The sequence below is a fragment of the Oppia nitens genome, unplaced genomic scaffold, assembly GCF_028296485.1.
Source record: "Oppia nitens isolate AA-2021 unplaced genomic scaffold, nextdenovo-longstitch-racon4-pilon3 scaffold6_pilon_pilon_pilon, whole genome shotgun sequence".
NCBI classification, from domain to species: Eukaryota; Metazoa; Arthropoda; class Arachnida; order Sarcoptiformes; family Oppiidae; genus Oppia; species Oppia nitens.
The window spans coordinates 244297-250296 of record NW_026533250.1 but is presented as its reverse complement, the minus strand read 5'-3'; positions in this window follow the sequence as shown (position 1 = coordinate 250296).

Genomic DNA, 6000 nt, shown 5'->3' with positions numbered 1-6000 from the left:
AGAATAAATTAACTTTTAATTAGTTCTATAAACCAATTGATATAATAATTCCAGTAAGTTCCAATCCACACATAAATTTATAGTTACCAATAATACCTGTTAAGTATATAATAAATTAGTAAATAATTATTAATATTTTTAAAACATTATTATTAAAAATATTATTAATTTGTCTACCATTTAAATTATGATCATATAAAGTAATATTGCAAAATGGTAAAACATTTAAACCAAATGTAACTGGCCTGGACACATCAATTATTTGATACGGAAATTTAGTACTATTGTAATATCAATACTTGTCATTTTGATTGTCTAATATAGAGAGATATATATATATTAAAAATAGTATGTTATTTAATAATAATAATATATTGTATAAAATTTTGTATTAAGTTTAATTATTCATAGTTATTATTATTATTATATTTACCTAATTATAGATGATAATTTAATACATACAAAATTATATATTAAATAATATAACAATATTTTATAACTAGTAATAAATATTAAATAATAAATATTACTTTAATTAAATTTTGAATTAATCATAATACAATTACTCGGTAATTAATTATTTCATTTCATATCTATTTGTTACAATATTTTTCAAATAAAGATATTTATTATATTACAAATTAAGTAACTTTTAAAAAATAATTTATATTAAACAAATAAACATTATTAGTTAGCACTTTATTATAAACACTAAAATTTAATTTAATATTAGCTATCAAGACATTTAACGAATATATTTTATTTATTTAACAATAATAACCAATTTTTTGTATTTTAAAAATTAAATGTTAAACTTAATATATAATTATAATACAATTCTACTTATTATTAAAATAATTCATTACATTTAATTAATTTATTATAAATTACAAATTAATTATGTGATAAATTATGTTATTATCATATTAGTACAATTTTCATTTATGATAATAATCTATAAAAATAATAAAGTGTCATAAATTTTATTTACTTATTAATAATTTACAGATTATATAATTATTAAATAATAATAAAGAATTGATAATATATTTCCACATAAAAGCCTATAAACGCGGCACTCATACCTATAGCATACACACCCAATGCTATCTTCATTTCATCCAAATTCATATAATCCCTGTCCTCTTGATGTGATAATTGGTGTACTTTGAGATCAGAAAATAAATTCAATACATTAACACTTTCAAATCTACTTCTGTCATATAATCCATTTTCGTTCATAATATTTAATCTAAAATAATTTTTTAAAAATTTCATTTTAAGTTATTTAACTATTTAAAAAACATATTTGTCATTATTAAAATGTAATTTTTAAATTTTTGATTAGAATTTTTACACTCTCTAAAATTATCGGTAATTGTTTTTATTATTCAATTAAAAATAAACCATAATTATTAAAAATCTAGTTTGAAATAAATTTACAAATAATATTATTTAATAAAACTAAAAGTCATAATATAATGTATAAAATCTTACATTAATTTATAATGTTTTCTAACTAATGAATTGTTATAATCTTTATGTATGATTCGTGCATAACATTGTTGAAAATACATATCATTAGACAAATGTAATGATTTATATCCAATCTGTGATTTTTTAAGCAAAATAGCAATGCGTTCACTGGTTATCAAAATCTGTGTCCGACTATTTTGTATTGCATTCATAATAATGAAGTAATTGTCTGTATATTCACTAAATGTTTTGTTGTAAACTTTTTAAACTTTTTTGAAAATCTTGCTTTCAATTGATGTAATTTTTAACTAAATGTCAAATGTAAAAATAACAAAATATTTTTATAAATATAAATTATATAATATAATATAAATACATTAATTGCATTAATTTCTTCTTCAAATAATAACATCTCTATTTTAAGATCAGATCTCTTATCCAAATCATATAACGTATCAATTGTTTTATGAGTTGACTGTATAGTAGTCGATAGTATTTCATTATTTATGAAAATGTTTATAAAAAATTTGCCCCAAAATAAACCGCCAAATATTAACATTAGTTTTAGACATTTTTGGTTAATTAATTTTAAATCTATTAATAATATTTTTGCAAAACTCAATAAAATTATTATAGTAATTTTATGTTTATATTTTTTGTATAACTTACCTAGGATTAATAGTGCATTTATTATAAGCCATCAATTAGATATAATCATAGTACCAATAATCAAACTATCAATGATAATTTTAAAATTATTTATTATTACTTGAAAACATATACATACTATACTGTTTAATTAACTCTATAAATATGTAAAATTAAACTTTCATTTTGATATAACATAATTTTTTTTAAATATTGTATAGTATTTATTTAATTTATTAATTTATATATAAATTATATAAATTATTATTACTTGTAGATTCAAAATCAAAACTTACAATGATTTAGGTTGATTATCTAATTTATTATTAATTATACTTATTGCTGTTAAACATAATGTGAAAATTATAATTATAATTATTAAGAGTAACCAAAACTATAATAAGTATTAAATAAAAATAAATTATTATTTTATTTTATTATATTTTTTTGTAAATATAATAATAAAACCTTTTGTTCCAATATTTTCCAATAACCAAACAAATCATTTGATTGTGTTATAGGATAATAACTGCCGAGAATTGCAATACTTTTCGATATAAATGGTGAGAAATAATCAGCGAATTCAAGTATATCTTCATTTAAATCAATTATTTTAATTATTGTGTCGACAATCTGTAAAAATACTTTTTATTGGATTAATTAAATTTATTTAATAATTTATATACCTTGTTATGTATGCCTATTATATCGGTTGTAACAATAAAAGTATAATTTGAAATTACATGCGATATATTGCCAAAGTTTTGTACAAATATTATACTAAAAAATTGTAAAACAAAACTTATTTTCTATAAAATAGTTTACTTAATATTGTACATAAAAAAGGAACTAGTTCATTTGAAACAAAATCACATGAAACAAACTTATTAATTAATTAATTAAATCTAATTTATATAAAATATAAGATTTAATGTATTTTTAAAAATTTTGATGAAAAATTAAATATGAATTATAAAATTAATACTGTATATATAAACAAAAATAACACTAAAAACATAAGTAGTGTTGGCAAAAATGAAAAATTTCTAAAATAATTGGGAAAATCTATAAAGTTTCCAAAAGAAATTTATGTTTATGGAATCTCCATGTTAATTTTGTTTTTCATAATTTTTGTTATATTATAAAAATATATATTATAATTATTAATAATAACTATATATAATTATATGTATATTAATATTAGAATAATTCAATTAATAAAAAGTAATTAAACTATGAATAAATTTTATATTAATAACTATAAAAAAATTATTTATAAATTTGTAATAGTGTAGTGTTGTGAAAATTATTTACTATTAATACAATATTATAATAGCTATATACATTTTATATATATTATATTTATATATATATATTATTTATATATTATTTATATTTATATATATATATTAGATTTTATAATATCCGTCCCAGAAAACCATAGTACCAAAAATAATAGTTTTATTCTATCTATTATATTTAGTGAGTTATTCACTAAAAACCAGTTACCACCCTTCTGAATGCGACTGTATATAGAGATCCCATAGTATAATCATAAGGTAAACTTTCTATAGAAATTTATTTTTCAGAAACTTTCAAGAATTTTTTAGTAAAATTTATTAAAAATTTCTATTTACACGTCTCTATAAAGAAGTCAATCATTGATTATATATTTTTAATTTAATTAATGTTAATATTGAAAATTAATTAACCTGTGATTAGTTCTATAAACCAATTGATATAATAATATGAGTTCCACTCCACACATAAATTTAAAGTTATCAATAATACCTGTTAAGTATATAATAAATTAGTAAATAATTATTAATATTTTTTAAACCTTTTTATTAAAAATAAATATTATTAATTTGTCTACCATTTAAATTATGATCATATAAAGTAATATTGCTAAATGGTAAAACATTTAAGCCAAATGTAACTGGCCTGGACACATCAATTATTAGACACGGAAAGTTAGTACTATTGTATTTATTAATACTTGTCATTTTGATTATCTAATATAGAAAGATATATTAAAAAATTGTTTTTTAAAAAATATTATATAAAATTAAATTATGGTATATTTTTTAGTTTATATTTATGATATATGTTATATTTTCTAAATTTATTTTATTTTACATTAATTATTTATTTGTTTACCACAGTAATTATTTTAGTGTCATCATGTAATATTATTAAACATAAAAATTAATATTTTATGACTTAGATTTAAATATAATATATTATTTTAGTTTAGTATCTATAATATATTATAAACTCTTAATATGATATATTGATTGAAATTTAGAGCGGAAAAAATTGTATAAAAATAATAAAGTAATCAAAAACAATAAAATAATTTTTATAAAAGTTTAAATAAGAATTTATAAAAATATATATAAAAATATATGTGAATTATTAAAGTCATATGATATAAGTATTTCAATTTATTTTAGTTAATTAGCGTTATTTTGTAATTACATTATATTACACTCATTACAAATTATATTAATTTATAAAATATTTTGAACATTTTGTAAATAATTATTACAAATATTGTTTAATAAATTTCCGCATAAAACACAACAAAAGTGACAAAAATACATATCATTTGTATATATGTTTTAAAAAGATCTAAAAATCATATAATCCCTGTCCTCGTAATGTTGTAGTTGTGGGTTGTATTAAACCCATTTAATTTATATAGTAGTTATAGTGTATTGTATAACTTATATGTATTATATATATCTCATTAATATTCTCGATAATATAAATATTATAATAACAAAAAATAACAATATGCTGATCCCATAGTATAATAATTACTGCATCATGAAATATTTATTTAAAAATTGAAAATATTCAATAAAATATTTACTAAAAACTACAAAAATATTCACTTAAATATTTATTTTTATATTTTTTAAATATTCATTTATTAGTAAAAAAATATATTTAATGAATTTGTAATTTTTTAAATCTTATTTAAATTACAATTAATTATAATGTATAATAGTATTATAAATTGATATCATGAATACTAAGAAAATGTAAAAATACACTTAATTTTGTTTTCAAATTTAATAACTAATACAACTGAATTTTTTTACTCATTGATTGTATTCACATGTTTAACACATCTAATGCTGTTTTGTCTAATATTTTTGATAATTTTTATATCATAGAGTTATTTATATATTTACTAATTGTTAAAAACTATAACTTTAAGCAAAAACTCTGCAGTATTTAGTACTTTATAATCTATTTTTACAGTTTTAATATTGAATTATATTTACTGAAAACACAAAATATATAATCAAATATTTTATTTATTTAATTATCATCAAATATGTATTATATTTAATTAAATATTTTTTATTTAATTAAATATATTTTGATTTCTATTTGCCCATTTTAATTATAATATTTACTAAAATAACTTTGTTGATTTAATGTAAACAAACAAATATTGCAGATATATTATACAATTATTGATATATCCATGTCAACATAAAAATAATAATTAAATATTGTATAAATTATTCAATATTATACAAAATTTTATTTAACATATCATAAATATAACTAACTGTAGATAATAAAAAAATTAAATTTATATAAATAATAAAGTAAATTATAGCTAAAATTAATTTAGAATTTAAAAGAAATACAAATTGTTTAATAAAAATACTTAATCTAAATTACTAATACTATTAATCTCTTTAATATTTCTTTAATAAATTTATAATTTTTATTTCAATTGTTTAACAATAAATGATAAAACTTGATTGACAATAATGACAAGTAATAGCAATAGTGTTAACTTTCCGTGTAATACAATTGATGTTTCAAAACCAAACACATTAAGTTTTGACA